The 16,935-nt window shown below is 42.4% G+C and overlaps 1 protein-coding gene across 2 annotated transcripts in view; it reads left to right on the top strand.

Moving 5' to 3' along the window:
- Positions 1-569: 569 nt before the first annotated feature.
- LOC148042223 (amphoterin-induced protein 2-like) overlaps positions 570-16,935 on the top strand; it is a 35,942-nt gene continuing 19,576 nt past the window's right edge. The window contains exon 1 of one of the 2 annotated variants that reach the window (XM_087703124.1): positions 570-786. The gene's annotated coding sequence lies outside the window, so the exon portion shown is untranslated. The remainder of the gene's footprint in view (positions 787-16,935) is intronic. The other variant, XR_015695253.1, reaches the window with a different exon arrangement.

Genomic DNA, 16,935 nt, shown 5'->3' with positions numbered 1-16,935 from the left:
GAAAATTTCATTCATTGTGCAACAATAGTGGAACCCTTTTATTCAGTGCATGGTTATTCCAGCCACGGTACTAAGTGGGGTTTATCAATCCCTTATAAACATGCTCAAGAGCGGCACCAGCTGCTGCCAGCACTCTTGCAGCTTCTGTAAACGAACAAAGGAGATCCACAGCCAGTGTCCAAACAACCCACACATTTGTGTTTTCTTCTTGCTCCATAATGACTGGGGAGGGGGAGAGGTCTCATGCTTTCCAATCCTTCGAAAATTTCTCCCGGGAAGTAACGCATGTTCTGCCCATCCCTATCGATTTCCTCGCTCCGTCGCCTCCACTTCCTTTAGCTTGATGGCACGGCATGTATTGGCCCCTTGATAAAGGAAAGTGGCCAGCGGCAACGAGGAAATCTACACGCTTCGATCTCTTCGAGAACTGAGTATTTGTAGCTCAATTAATCGCCAGGATCGTCTGCGCTTGGGCCGCTCTTCCAATCCAAAGGCGTCTGCTCGGGCGCTACGAGCCAATCCGCCGTCAAGAAGTGGGCGGAGGCGGTAGAGCAAATGCCCAGGGAGGGTTGAGTGCACGGCCAGAGCGCCGGTCTGCCGCTACCGCCTCCGCCTTTCCAGTTGCTTCAGACCTCAAACTTCAAACGTAGACCAAGCCTGTGCAAAGGGACATGCATGGCGGCTGGGAAAGGCGAGCGACGCGGTAAAGTCCAAGGCGCAATCCAGACTCGCATCTTTTCTTGGACTTGCCATGAATCACTGGTTCCTGCACCATCATAATACGAGGTAAGCTTTCCAGAAAGGATGATCACTTTGCAAGACCCAGTCATTCATAGGGAGCTTCTCAGCCCAGAGATTCCACATGAAGCTATGTATTAAATGGAATGGGAAGAGAACACGGATGTTCACAATTTCTTTCGCGCTTAACAAACAAAACTCTGTCCTTTGCGCGCGATCCTTTAGCAAAGAGTAGCGTCCTTATGATTTCATAATCATCTAACCCAATAAACCCTTTACCACAGGGCCTTCTAGTAACGTGGCGCTGCTTATTTTTGAAACCTGTATTTGCCGTCTAAAAAGGAGGGTTCACGCAGTGTCGGAGAATAATTAAATTTGATTCCAAAGAGTGGGAGAGGTTGCCCAAGCCTAGCACGGAAGCATCAGTCATTTCAGCAAATTTAGGGAGCAGGCCAGGGTTTAGCGTTCTTTTGAGAACGGTGCTCCCGAATATCTCGCAGACATCCAGGATAGCAATGATGTTCTACAGAACGTTGAGGCACCACAACTCCACAGGATCACTTGTTCTAGAAACTTTGGAATTCAGGTGTGCTTGGTGGTAGGGATGCCCTGATGGAATGGCCATCTTTCCCAAATCTATTTTAATTTAATCATAGAACAGTCAAGGATTGTCGCTGATAAAGTGATCATAGTTTGTCCTATGATGGCACGAATTTATATTTAGGTTACAGTCATTCTTTTTATATTTTCATTTATAAATACTAGCCAACCTATACAAATATTATGAATAAAAACATCCGCTCTCTGCTTTTTGGATGGTGTTTTTCTGACACTAATTGCTAAACCATGAACCAGAATGAGAAAAAGAAGTAATGAAATATAATACTGAAAATATGTCGAAGTGTAAAGTAAGGAATTTGAGGTATCACAATCAAGATGAACCAATAAATCAAAGAACATAAATTCTTAATGAACCCAGTAAGAAAAAAAGGACGAAGAATTTACTCTATGTATGTAATTGAACTGCTGGAGATATCTATAATTATCTGTAGATTGTAGGCCTACACATAATTCTATAAGAGTAAGTTGTATAACTTACTGGATGTCTATGTTGACATTCATACAATTTTGCAATCAATATGTACTGAAGTGAAAAAGGTTGGAGGGAGAGAGAAATGCTTGGTAAACAGAGGAAAAAAATCAGTCTGAAATTGTCTGGATCAGCTAGAATGGTAGGTAGAGTAATTGCAACAACTGGGGAAAAAAGATTGTCAAAATTACATGGTGAGATGACTTCATAGTAAAAGGAGAAGATACTATATGAATCAAAAACCTATGTCACAACAGACTACATAAAGGTAAAAAAAGATAAATCTGACTATAATTAATAATGTAAGTTGTTACTTGTTTGTTTATTCAGAAAAATCCAGTGTATGTCCACCTAACACAAATTAAGGTAGATGGTATTGTTTGCAACTGATACAACCATAACAGTCACTGATGACTGACAGCAAAACTATTAAGAAACATACTATTTTATATATATATATATATATATATATATATATATATATATATAGAGAGAGAGAGAGAGAGAGAGAGAGAGAGAGAGAGAGAGAGAGAGAGAGAGAGAGAGAGAGAGAGAGAGAGAGAGAGAGAGAGAGAGAGAGAGAGAGAGAGAGAGAGAGAGAGAGAGAGAGAGAGAGAGATGTCTGCAAAGTTTCCTGTGTATATTAAATAGACAGCTAAAGAGTTATATTTTATTTTTAATTTTGGTAGAGAATATGTTGAGGCAATTAAAATGCCGATGTGTTTACTTTAGTACATTTGATTAATTGAATCTGCTGGGTACATTAATAAATTAATAATGCAGTTTTCAATAAACTTCTGAATATGAAAGTAATACTTTTAATGAAATATGTTCAATTGTGACCTAGATTTTTGGTAGACATGAAATGCTTCCTATGCTAAGTAAGACTAGCATTCATCAGCAAATTCCTAACAGATTAACCGCCTGTCCTTTACGTAAACAACACAAAAAACCAATAGTACATTTTCATTCATTTTTATCCAAGGCTAGTAGATATTTTGCATTTTGGAAAGAATGAAGCAATTGTGTTTTTTTTTTCTACTAATAAGAACTGCAAGCCATTGAATTTGACAGTACTAGCTGAAATAAACATTTTGTTTTTTCTGGATCTTTCATTAGACTGAAAAATGCTTTTAAAAGGATTAAAAATAATTATATGTTATCAGATACTTCAGGGAAAGTGCAAGGAAATTCTCTCCAAAATTGCATAAAACCTATACATTTAAATGCAATGCATACATTGATTAAGAATAGTTATGACCAGTTAACCAGTTTGGTTAACTTAAAATTAAATTAAATTTCAAAAGTGCAAAGACTTCTGGCCTAGAGTAAAGAAATAATTTAGATCTCATACTTTAGTATCAATCTGTTATGATGGTTCAGCAATCAAATTAATGGGATTTTTGTCTTCTAGATGTTTACCCTAAATTCAAATCTATGTTATTGATAAATAATTTTGAATTTCAAAATGTATTAGTTTTTCTAATTCTTTTTTCTTCTAATACTTTTTTCTTGTAAAATAATAAAAATAAAATTAATATCAATGGTTCTAGTTTTTACCAGCTTTTTCTGGAATGATTGACAGTTAAGAAAGCAGAAATACTTATTCTTGTAGCTTGTCATTTTTAAATTCACATTCAAATGAATGTCTTGTCTGGTAAATCCCATTCCTCTTCCATAAAATCTTTCAACCACAATCTGGACCATTTTCCACATATATCTCTGATGTTAAAGTATTTTGCTCTATTCTCTGTTAGAAAGTCAAGCGTAAATGTTCTCCTTTAATTGTAATCTTATTTCCTTCTGATTCCCTTTAATGTGCAACCTTCAAAACCTTCATGGTTTTTTTTAGGAATTCAAAAGAATATTTAACATAGGAAGGATTCTTATAATTAACTTAAATCTTTAACTTAAACTTTAAATCTTATTAAGAATTGAGGTTTGGCAGAATGTTATGTCCACATAATAAACTACATTGCAGCTATGAGCTTAATTGGACCCCCTCAACTCCAAGTCAAGGGCTCATAAGCTAATCACAAAAACTTCAGTTCCTACAGTTTACTCATGAGAAGCAGCTTTCCAGAGTTCACATGGGTGATCTTAAGATCTCTCTTTTATCCGGATTGATTTTTAATGGCCATCTGAAGTAGCTTCTTCAGAAATGCTTAATTCACAGTGACTACTCACCAGACGTCAATGCAATCTGTCAATGACAACAAAATAAGAGGGGAGAAAAAGCATGGGTTGTTTCATCTGGCTTTCTGTTTCTCAACTCTACTAATTCCAGTGTAAAATGTATCCAAGGTTGTCTTCTCCTAAGTATCTTCTTTGAAAGCCATTCTACATATGGTAGCCCAGTCAATGCAATTACATTTAAATTGAGCAGAAATAATTAGCAATAGATCCAATGGTGGATTCCTACCGGTTTGACCCGGTTCGGCCAAGTAGGTAGAACCGGTTCTATTGTCAGTGGCACCATCTTTATTTTTGCTATGCGCAGAACAATCTAATTGCAGAAATGTAATCCCCCCCCTTTTTTCTTATTTTCTGTGCATGCGCAGACCCTTTTAGGTGTAAATGCATACACACACATTTTTGCGCGCCGAACTGGCAGTAATGCCGGTAGCAACCCACCCCTGAATAGATCAACTATCTATTCCAGACAATTCTAGATTTTTTTGTCATAATATGTCCATTTCAGAAAAAACAATTGCCTTGAAATGGAAGTTCCCTATGTACAGTTACAAGTCAGCTACATATAGATGTAATTGGCCATTTGGTCATCAGAGCACACATCTCACTTTAAAATGAACTACAACTGTATATGTTTTCCTCAGCACCTTAGAAAACAATATTTGGAGGTCTGGCTTTCCACACTAGAGTTTTGAATTCCTGATAGATGTTTGCCATCGTGAAGCAATGGGCTGTAATATTGTCAAAATAATTTTTGATCAGCCCTTTATGTTTAGAATTATATCTTTTTGTCTCTAATTTTACATATAAAGTAGTGCAGGTGCTAAATGCTGCCTTTTTATAAGCATTCTGTTTTTTACATTCTGTACTGCTAAAAACATGTTTTCATATCTGAATGTGTGTTCTTTGTGTGCACTTAAGCATTCTTGGTATTGCGCAATTGTTTACTCCTAAATGGAATTCTTCTTCAGTGCAGAAATTGAGGAAAATGCTCCATGAAATCGATAATAATGATCAATATCAAAAAATAAAAATAAAATAAACCATCTATTTTGTAGATAATCGAATGGCTTATCCAATAGATAATTCAATAGATAGCTGTTCCTTTCCACGGCATTGGAGTGAATTTAAGGAGAGATTCTTTTTCAGTCTAAGCTCAACTGTTAGCAACCTCATGGATATATTCATATTTTTCTTAGCAACAGTATAGATGAGGTTTACTATTCCATTGTTGGGTTATTTAGATTTCCTTAAAACTTCAAAATCTAGCTTGGTTTTCTTCAAAGTAAACACTAATCAGACTTGACCTGCTTTGATTTTGAGATCAGCCATGATGGGGGAGGGGTTGACAATTAGTGGGGTGTTGTTATGACACAGACTGAAAGAGAAGAAATTCTGAAACCATCGTGGATTGAGTTTTGTGGTTTCAGTTTAGATGCATCTTAATCAGGAAGTATAACTCAAAAACAGAATTGCAGAATACACTTGTTATTTATTTGACTTAAAGTGCAACTTGTGAAGAATACATTTTGTCAGGGCACAAATTCCCATATAACCATGTTTGCTGAAAACAATTATATTTTCCTGTCATTTTTGAATTAGAGGTAAAAGATGGCAATGTAAATTCTAACATATCACTGTTAAAAAATAACCCCATAACCCCCAAGTTTTTCAAAATCAGTCTAACCTCCTTATCACAAAAGGACCACATCAAACTACCAGAAAATTAGATCAGCTGTTTTCATACCTATTATTATTTTAAAGGAACACCTAGATTCCAAATGAGATTCTGTATATTCAGTAATCGTAACTTGTGCCTCATAAAGAAACCTATCATTATGTCCAAATTTTCCCAGAAAATGAATCTGCATTTCAAGTGTGAATCTTACCTGGGGGCATGACAGTGAATCTGAGAACTAGAAAGCTCATTCAGAATGTGTAGGTGAGTTTTTTTTTTAACAGTTTTTCCAGAGCTGCAGTAAACCAGGAAACCATTTATTTAACAAGATAGGTTTCCAGCGTTTATTCAATATCATCATTGTTTTCCTCTTAACAGAGTAAGTCAACTTTATTTGCATAGCAATACAATAAATCTGCCAAGAACATGTTTTATAGCTGTTAATTTAGCCTTATTACATTTTGATTAAACACTAAGAGTTCATTTCTATACATTTCTATTTTTGAGGCAAGTCCTAAGGTGACAATGGCTGTAAGTCTCTGGTAGGCGTACATTGGATTTAGAATCTAAATTTATATATTTATTTTTTAAATAGTTTTTGTCTCTCTTCAACCCTCTTTGCCTCAGGAAACTTGGGGGCTGTTTGAGAAAACAATGGCAAAAAGTTGTTGGGTGTTAACCCATTGCAAATATGAATGTTTGTGCATTAAATACATTTAGTTATTAGTTATATCCATTCTTCAATGTTTAGCACAACCTCTAAAAAAGGAAAGAAGTAAGAAAGAGAATTCCTTTTTTATTTAAGCCTCTCAAATCACTCTGGTGTTTACAGATTATGGTAATATCCAAACAAGCTAGAACTGCAGGATTGGGATTTTCTAATTCTTATCTAACAGCATTAAGTAGTTACAGAGATGAATGGACAAGCATCAGGGTGGTGTGTGTCTGAAACCATTTTTAAACCAGCACATCCGCTCTTACTGTTGGAAATAAATCCTTACAAAAACTTGTATCGGTAAGAAAAGAATTTTATTTACAAAAATAAAAGAAAACAAAAAGCAGTTTGCAAAGTGCGGTGAGCTTGAGCAAGACTTCAACTGTAAATTCTAGGCTCAAGAACACATTCCTGAATTCAAAAGTAAGGGTTTTATACCCGGTCCCTAACACGGCACCCCTTTCCCTCCCCTTTGGTCCCATTGGATAGGTCCTCAGGGGTTACAACTAATCTGAGGTGCCTATTAAGAATACATTAAGCCTCTTCCCGCCCCTTCCTGCCCCTGTGCAGTTGCAGTTTTAATCCCCAGATAATCCCCAGTCAGAGGCTTTTATTTTTAAATTTTAGCATTCCCTACCCTTTCTATTCTTTAACCATCTTCAAAAATAAAACTTACTTATTAAAAAGTTCCAAACTCTCCCCAATTTCTTAAGCGTTTTCATATTTCAAAATTGCAGTATGTTCAGTTACCACTGCTAACATCATCATTTGCTTATCTCTTTTCTGTTTTCTGTTGGTCCTTCCTCGCTTACATTTTACCCCTTGGATGTTGTTACATAACCTTAGGTTCTGCTGGTCCTTACAACTCTGGTGCAATGTTTGCCTAATTTCCTTTAACTGATTGCAGTATAAGGATGATAGGTTATAACAGCTCAAGTTCTTAGGGGCCTCAGACTCCCGATAGTGTAGAGCCTGGTTATTTATTGTCCAATGGCTTTGGCCATCTAAAATACACAGCCCCTGTAAAGTTCAAAAAAGTTCCAGTAACACCAACACTTGGAAAAGGCTCGTCATTCTGGGATTAGATCCTCAATAATGGCAAGCCACACTCTTCCTTACAGTCTCCATGTACTGGGGCAGCAGTAGCACTCGTACCAGCACTTACAGTCACAGAACCAACACATCCGCAGTGGTTACTTATATTCTATTGCCTTCTAAGGGTTAGTTTCAGGGGGTCGGCTTGAGGAATGCTTTCCCACTCTATCTATTATTTACAAAATTATTATCCACTGGTCTTTTCACTCTGGTATAGTGAGTCCAGTTTTTTTCTGCTGTTCAGACAGGTGTTTCAGATTTCAATAGCACCTGGAAAGTTTCTTCCCATGGGTGTAAGTTTCTCCTCTTTCCACCTTCGGATCAGCACCCAGTCACCGATTTGGAATTTGTGGACTGGAAACTCCAATGGAGGTGTTTGTGCCAACACTCCTTGTTCTCCTGTAGCTCCGGTGGGAGGGGTTACAACTGGGCTTGTGACAGCCTGATTGATCCAGAGACTGAGGGATTTTTCTTTAATATCACCTCCTTTTCCTTCTGGCTCCCAGTTTCCCTCAGTCTTTTGGTCCAGTCACTTGGCTCCAAGCGAGGTTATTAGAGATTTGAGTGCTTCTGAAGTATTTGAGATAAATTTGCAATTGATTTGGCTTAATTGGAAATCCTAAATTTGCTAAACAATTTGGATTTGCCTCCGAAGGGGGGTTATTTCCCTCCGCGATCAGCGGAGGCCGTTTCTGAGCTGTGCGAAGGGCCCGCGGCTTAAAAGCTAGCATCAGGCAGCTGGAGACAGCAGTAGCGGCAGCAGTTTCCTTCGTGGAAATTGCGCTTTTTGGCGCCGCTTGGATCAGCTGTTTGGCAGTGCGGGCAGCAAGCAGAGCATGCGTGCAGCAGTTTCCTTAGGCCTAGAGGCTTGCCATGCGCAGGAGAAGCCGGGAGGAATGCTGACTGCACGGAGGCTTTCGGAGTGGTGTTTCTGGTCAGCATGAGGGTTGGAGGACCCAGGCTCGTTGCGAGGGTAGCCCCCTTAGAGCCCTTCTTGTAGTCGGGATCGTCTCCACATGTCGTGGCCATTTTGGAAAGTGGCCTGATAGGCCTGAACTGTTCGCGATCCCTGCAACACCAGCAGCACACGAGCCCACAGAACAAAGAGGTACAGAGGCCTGAAGACACGTGAGTGAAGCATGGCCTCTTCAGTTTCAGACAAGGCCCAGGGGGATATGGTGGAGGAGTCCCAGGGGGGGCTTAGACCCAGGGCAGCGGCCCCCAGGCCCTCAGCTGACCAACGCCCTTCCAGGGCCACTGCCAGGGACGAGTCACGGCGCCAGAAGGCCCTGGAGAAGCAGGTGGCCAGGGCAGAAAAAATGGCTCAGGCTTCTAGGCCTGCTTCCCACAGTAGATCCAGATTCCCCCATTGAAACCAGGTCTCAAGTCTCTGGTTCCCCAGCCAGGGGGTTTAGCCCCTCTTGTCCCTCCAGTTCACCTGCCAGAAACAGGAGGGAGGCGACTTCCCCATCTCCATCCATATCGCCCAGGTCCATAGGCATGACCTGGAGGATCCAGGGGAGGGGGGGTCTCGTGATTTCTTGCCCGCTGCACAACTGGCACCCAGGGGGCCTCCTTGTGGCCCTTCAGAGGAGGAGCTGGAGGAATTGGAGCAATTACCAGATAGTATTAGGAGACTTATTTCCCTTCCTATATATAGGGGCATTTCTTCTGGTCTGTCTCAGAGAGATGAATCGCGTGGGGGACCTAGGCCGGCAGCAGAACCCAGACGTAGGTCCTCTTTTTCCACCAGACAAGACAGTGCTAGGCCCCCTTCCCCTTCGGTGGTCAGTGAGGGTTCCATTTTGGGGGAGGCTGCACACCCGGACCTGGGGTTCTCAGAGGATGAAGATGCTGCCCCTCCTGAGGAGCCAAGGTGGCGCAGTGGTTAAATGCAGCACTGCAGGCTACTGCTAGATCAGCAGGTCAGCGGTTCAAATCTCACCGGCTCAGGGTTGACTCAGCCTTCCATCCTTCCGAGGTGGGTAAAATGAGGACCCAGATTGTTGGGGGCAATATGCTGACTCTCTGTAAACCGCTTAGAGAGGCCTGAAAGGCCTATGAAGCGGTATATAAGTCTACTGCTATTGCTATTGCTATTGCTGATGCCCCTGCCTTTCCAGGTGTGTTCCCTCCCCCAGCCTTCAAGCCTATGCTGCACAAGGCCAAGAAGACCACCCAGATTGGTACGGGGGCTCCCCCAGTTTCCCAACACAGGGATCCGAATTTAGCCATGTTCATAAATCCCAACACGGATAAGGAGGAGGTTCTCCGCTTTTCCTTGAAGTGGTTCAGAATCAGTGGGTCAGACCTTCATCCTTACCTAACCCGGGGGGAAATGATAAGCGCTACTACAATATGGAACAGGCCTTTGTCAAGGCCTTACAACTCCCCACGGTAGATGCCCCTGTAGTTTTGTTGGCAAGCACATCCACGGTGGTCTCTGGGGATGTGGCGGATAGGTTGAAGCCAGAGGACAAGCGGGCAGAGCTCACGTTACATAAAAACTTCACTGCTTCCGTCTGGGCCATTAAAGCGGCTGCAGCAGCGTCATATTTCAACCGCACGACGGTCATGCGGCTTCGTCAACTCCAGGATCGTATTCCAATCCAGGATGAGTGTCTTCACTAAGACCTCACCAAAATAATCTCTGCCACCCAGTTCTCGGTGGACGCCACCCTGGACTCCATTAAGTTCGCGTCCAGGGTCCTTTCCACCTCTGTAATGGCCAGGAGCCTGCTTTGGCTCTGCAATTGGTAGATGGACAATAACTCCAAATGGAATCTGGCAGCGACCCCTTTCTCGGGCCCAAATCTCTTTGGAGCGTCCCTTGACTCCATTCTAGTTGAGAATAAAAACAAAAAGAAGGTTCTTCCCTCAAACGCCAAGAAGCTGGACAGACGCCCGTCTTCCTACCGTAGGCCCTCTTCTTCTTTCAGGGGCTCTGACTAGGACTATCATCAACAGAGGTATGCCCCTTACCTGCATTGCCTAAGGGATTCAGATGTTGCTTTGCCTCTAATGGTTTCCATCCTTCTTAATTAAAGGTTCCTTTTGAAATAATCCATTTCAAGAGTCTTCATTTTCTTAATTTAGGAGAGGAGCCCTTACAGATTTTGAAATATGAGAGTATGCTTATGGAACAAAATTATTTAGTATTAACCACTGATGTTTGCTTGAATCAAGCTAGGATGATCGGATATTGGCCAGGATGGCAGTGGCAGAAGGAGCTGAATGTTTAATGTTAGATGAGAAAAAGGAGTTAGTGAAAGTGTGAAGTGGAGAAGGTAAATGGGTAGTACCTGATGCAAATGTTTATTTTGGACATAGTACATCAGGGTAGTCATTGGAGAACTAAGGTATGATGTGACTTGTTTGTAGAAGCTTATGGATGCTGTGGATTGAGATGAATATGTGAAAAATATATAGTATGTAAAACAGTAAATAAGTTCTACACAAAGAAAAGGGAGGGCAACTTTAGTGTGAGACTATTTCAATGCATTTGAGTTCATTTTATTAAACTACCTCAAGTGGGGTGACTTAAATATTTATAGTGGGTCAGTTGACTGGATGGGTTGAGGCTTATCCAGCCATGAGTGCCGCTGCAGCAGTAGTCACCAAAATTATATTGGAATAGATTATATCTAGATATAGAGTAGATGAAGCTGTAGACAACAACCAGAGGACTCATTTTACTGCAAAAGCTCTTCAATCAATCATAGAGGCAGTGGGAATGTTATGTTCCATGGAATGCAAAATCGTGTATGGTGTGAACCAAATCTTTACACTTGGCCTTGCTCAGACTTCGAACTTGCCCAAAAAGAGTTACTGGTATTTTACCTTCTGAAATGATGTTTGGATTACCACACTTGGGCAGAATGGGGGAAATTCCACAATATAAAACTAAAGATATGACTGTAAAGAACTGTATTCTTGGCCTCTCCTCTTCTTTATCTTACCTCAGAAACAAAGGACAACTAGCTCAAACTCTACCTCTCAAATTTTCTGTTCATAAGTTCCAGCCTGGTGGTTGGGTCCTGATGTGAGGAAAAACTTAGCCAAGCATAGGACAGGTCCTACCAAGTCCTGCTGACTACTGAAACAGCAGTCCCAATAAAGACAAAGAGTGGACCACTACACACGTGTAAAAGGACCAGTGGAAGAAGTTAAAGAGTGGAAAGTGATTCCTGGAGAAGACCCACTGAGAATAAACATTCCCAAAAACGGATGTGGTCATTGTAGTATGAATGGGTTGTTTGTGACTTTTCCTGTTGCAGGAGTAGCAACCTTTTGGTCTTTCCAGTCTAAGTGGTGGCCTCTCTTATTCCATCTGAAGATCCAAAAAGAAGCTGTACAACTTCGCACTCTACAGATTGTGTTGGTTCTGTGATTGTAACTCTATCACTGAATTATTGTTGTGATTGTGAACTGATACACGCCTGTGGGGAATAATTGGACACTGTGATTGTGGAAATGTGCAAAGGATTGCTTCCCATATAAACTATATATTGGGGCATTGAATCAGATCAACCTCACTTGAACACAGTCCTAGGAGATAGTGATATCATAATCCCTGAAGATATAGATGTCAGGATTCCAAATAGCATCCAAAAGTAAATCAAAATCCAAGGCAAAGTATTGCTCAAAGTTCCAATTTATTAAGAGAGCCATGTTCACACATCTGGGAAAACCTGAATCTGAAAGCTTCCAGGTTATCTCCACCTAGTTGAAAGTTCAAGATCTTGCCCCCACACCCACAAGTCCATCACATGGTCCAATCTCCCACTGCCATGCTGGCAGTTCCACCTATCCAGTTCTGGTCAGGTGCAGAGGTGCAGAGACAAAGGATGACCTTGGCTTTCTAGAAAGAATTTTGTTTTGGCTACACAGTAAGTAACTCCGTACAATCCCCTCCCATTTTCCCGCAATAGAAAAAGGCATAGTAGAAAAATAGAAAGTGTGGCAGGCCAGAGATCCAAAATAAAGCTGCAGGCCTGACAATAGAATGGGTTGATTTAATGCAATGGTTCTGTGAGATGTAGAACCCCAATTTTTGTACTCACAATGCAAAGACAAGTCTGGTTCACAATTCAAATGTTTATTGAAGAGAAATGAAAAAGTGGTTCCAATCGCGGCCTCCTAGACCCTTCTCAAATGGATTGAGGAGAGCAAAAAGCAGTTTTCAAGCTACACAATTTATACCCATCTAAACAATGCATACCACACCTAAGAAGAAGCCCCCATCTCCTAAAGCATTCCTTTAAGTCACTTTACACTACAAAGGGTCAGCATGACCCTTTGTGCTGAACTCCAATTATTGTCAGGGTTCCAAATATCATCCAAAAGTAAATCAGAGTCCTTGGCAAAGTATTGCTCAAAGATCCAATTTATTCAGAGCCATGTTGGCACATCTGGGAAAACCCAAATCTGAAATCCCAGTTTTCCCCACCCAGTTGAAAGTTCAAGATCTTGCCCCCACACCCACAAGTCCACCACATGGTCCAATCTTCCACTGCCATACTGGCAGTTCCACCCATCCAGTTTGGGTCAGGTGCAGAGGTGAAAGACAAAGGATGGCCTTGGCTTTCCAGAAAGAATTTTGTTATGGCTACATAGCATCTAACTCCGTACAATCTTCCCTCCCATTTTCCCACAATAGAAAATCCATAGTAGCATAATAGAAAGTGTGGCAGGCCAAAGATCCAAAAGAAAAGATGGCTGTAGGCATGACAGGCAGCCTCCCCTCAGAAGAAAAGAGAATAATATAGGGGGTTAACATAAGCATAACTAATCACCTCTTCCCCCTGGGGGGCGGGGCTTTGGCTTATAGAGCCAAGGTGGCGCAGTGGTTAAATGCAGCACTGCAGGCTACTGCTAGATCAGCAGGTCAGCGGTTCAAATCTCACCGGCTCAGGGTTGACTCAGCCTTCCATCCTTCCGAGGTGGGTAAAATGAGGACCCAGATTGTTGGGGGCAATATGCTGACTCTCTGTAAACCGCTTAGAGAGGCCTGAAAGGCCTATGAAGCGGTATATAAGTCTACTGCTATTGCTATTGCTACTACTATTGCTTATAGGGGAATTTATCGTGGAATTGTTTTACTAACTTGTCAGCCCTTACACTCCAACTTTTCACCCATCTAGCTTCAGACAAAGGGTACCCCTTCCAATGCACTAAATATTGCAAACAACCTCTATACCATCTAGAGTCTAATTTTTTTTCAGGAGGGGGTGGTTGGGTCTGTGGTCTTAGATTAGACCCAATCACAGTTTTCACAAGTTACACTGAAAGACTGGGTGGATTTTCCCTAGAATTCTGGGCAGACTGAGCTGAACTGCAACTGGGTTAATTATTTTCACTATTGAGAAGAGACCTAAAAATTTTGGTCCTAGGTATTCTTAATCGTATATATTTGGTAGACAAGAAAACTTTATCCCCCACATTTGAGGGGGGTTGAAGCGACCAGTGTTTGTCAGCTTGTTTCTTGTATTATTCTGCTTCTGCCAGAGCTTTTTTCGTATTCTCCCACCCCTTTTTAAGAGTGTCCATCCATTCAGTCAGAGACATGGAAAAGGGGTGGTTCTCTGGGCAGTTCAGGCATGGGAACAAATTCCATGCTGCTGGTAACTTGAAATGAGTTAATCCAGTGTTACTGTGGACAGCTTTGTTATATGCTACTTCAGTGAATGGTAGCAGGTCCAACCAATTGTCTTGCTGGTTATCCACATAACAATAGATATATTGTTCAACCTTTGCTTTTACACATTCCGCTGCTCTGTTCATGCTTGGATGAAGGCTTAGTTCTTGTGTGGACTCAATGGACCTCAGGAACTCCCTCCAGAATTTGGTGGTGAATTGAACTCTGCGGTCAGAGATGATTCTCCTGGGTACTCCGTGTAGGTGGTAAATGTGTTTGATAAACATCTTTGAGAGACTTCTGGTTAGCGCTGCAACAAGACAGACTTGAAAAGCGGTCCTAAGGGGCCCGTGAAATCCAGGCTGACAAACCATTGGTGAGGGGTCTTTCAGACCAGAGCCTTCTTGAAGAGAAAGTGAAAAAAGAGTGGCATCTCCAACGGCCAAAAGGGAAGAAACTGATTCCTTGAAAGCCAAAGACTAGCTTTCTGACCTGGCGGTGGGGGAGACAGACATTGCAAAATGTCTGCCACAAAGTTGGAGGCAACTGGGCTAAGCATGAGTGCAGAAGCAATGGCTGGACGAAGTGACAAGACTGGGTGAGAAGATTTAAAACCCACTGATAGAGTAAGAGTGGAGTTGTTATTGGGAGAGAATTCAAACATAAAATAGCATTAACAGAGAAATTGGGAACTGTAGTAAAACAAAGAGAAAAGGAAAAAAGATGGTGGTTTAGAAACATTAAAGCCCAAAGAGAACGGACTATTTATCTAGCTTAGGAAGTGGAATTAAAAGAAGGATTGGATATTTCAGCAATATCCGGGGGGGGGGGGGAATCTTTTATCTAGTTGAATTTGAAACCTGGAAAGACTTTAATAGCAGGTAATTGATAAATTCCACACTCCATGGAAACCTTACGAAGGAGCTGAAGGGGAGGAGAGGAAAAAAAAATCTATGACTTAAAATTGAAGAAGAATACCTCCACCCCTCACCTGCTTCTCTGCTACAATTTGTATTCGGTGCTCCTGTGGAGTTGAAGATTAAAGACTGCATTTAGGATTTAAGATATCTGACTGAAAAAAAAACCCTAAGAAGCAGAGGCACCTACCAGAAGAAGAACTCACCAAGCAGTAACAAAGGAAACGAAATCAAGAGCTGAAAAAGCTTGATTCAACAGAACTTAAGATACACCGTCCCCTGCTCCCTTGCTACAATTTGCATTTTGAGTCTCTATGGAGTTAAAGGTTACATTTACATCTCTACCGGAAAGAATGCTTATTTGGCACAAACAAAGAAAATGAAAGAGCTGATTTTGATGGTGAGGACTTTGGAACTTTGAATTGAGCACAGGCTGTTTGACCTTTCACAATTTAGTTTAGTTTAGTTTAGTTTAGTTTAGTTTATTTGGTCTTGTATGCCACCCACTCCCGGAGGACTCCGGGCGGCTTACAATAAACAAGGGAAGGGGATAAATAGACAAAACAACACTTTAAAAATACGCAACATTCACAATTACCGTGGGGCTGGATATTTCACAAGCCCCCCAGCCTGCTGGAGCAGCCAGGACTTGGTGGCTTTGCAGAAGGCCGGGAGAGTAGTAAGGGTCCGGATCTCCACGGGGAGGTCATTCCAGAGGGCTGGAGCTGCAACAGAGAAAGCTCTCCCCCGGGGGATCGCCAGCCGAAAATTGGCTGGCAGATGGAATCCGGAGGAGACCTAACCTGTGAGATCTGATCGGTCTAAGGGAGGTAATCGGCAGGAGGCGGTCTCTCAGGTACCCAGGTCCGATGCCATGTAGGGCTTTATAGGTGACGACCAGCACCTTGAAGCGGGTCTGGAGACTAATGGGTAGCCAGTGCAGCTCACGGAGGATAGGTGTGACGTGGGTGTACCTAGGTGCACCCACAATCGCTCGCGCGGCTGCATTCTGGACTAACTGAAGTCTTCGAACACTCTTCAAGGGCAGCCCCATGTAGAGTGCGTTACAGTAATCCAGTCTTGAGGTCACAAGGGCGTGAGTGACTGTCTGAAGGGCCTCCCGATCCAGGTAGGGTCGCAATTGGTGCACCAGGCGAACCTGGGCAAAGGTCCCCCTGGTCACAGCCGACAGATGGTGTTCTAAAGTCAGCTGGGGATCCAGGAGGACTCCCAAATTGTGGACCCTCTCTGAGGGGCGTATAATTTCACCCCCCAGCCTGAGAGATGGAATACTTGGCCAATCTTTGAGAGGGAACATCAGAAGCCACTCGGTCTTGTCTGGATTGAGTGCCAACTTGTTTGCTCCCATCCAGACCCTAACAGCCTCCAGGCAGTGGCACATCACTTCTACTGCTTCGCCGAGTTGGCACGGGGCGGACAGATACAGTTGCGTATCGTCCGCATATTTGTGGTACTTAATCCTGTGTCGGCGTATGATCTCACCCAGTGGCTTCATATAGATGTTGAATAGGAAGGGGGACAGGACCGAACTCTGCAGCACCCCATAGTTGAGGGGCCTTGGGGTCGACCTCTGCCCTCCGACCAACACCGACTGCGACCTGTCCGAGAGGTAGGAGGAGAACCACCGTAAAACGGTGCCTCCCACCTCCTGCAACCGTCGCAGAAGGATACCATGGTCGATGGTATCGAAAGCCGCTGAGAGGTCAAGGAGTACAGAGTGGCAGACTGCAATACTACAACCCCAGCCGCATGGCCTGAGCCAGTCCAGGTGAGCCCGGTTCCATCTAGTATAGCCCAGAAAACCATGAGGAAAACTCCAAAGAAGTCTTGGGGTGTTCAGCAAGCTGCCAC

This window comes from Thamnophis sirtalis, unplaced genomic scaffold (assembly GCF_051295495.1).
Source record: "Thamnophis sirtalis isolate CommonGarterSnake01/CBP01778 unplaced genomic scaffold, rThaSir2_p1.2 scaffold_24, whole genome shotgun sequence".
NCBI classification, from domain to species: domain Eukaryota; kingdom Metazoa; phylum Chordata; class Lepidosauria; order Squamata; family Natricidae; genus Thamnophis; species Thamnophis sirtalis.
Note: the sequence above shows the minus strand (reverse complement) of the source record. Positions and strands in the feature narration are given on the sequence as shown.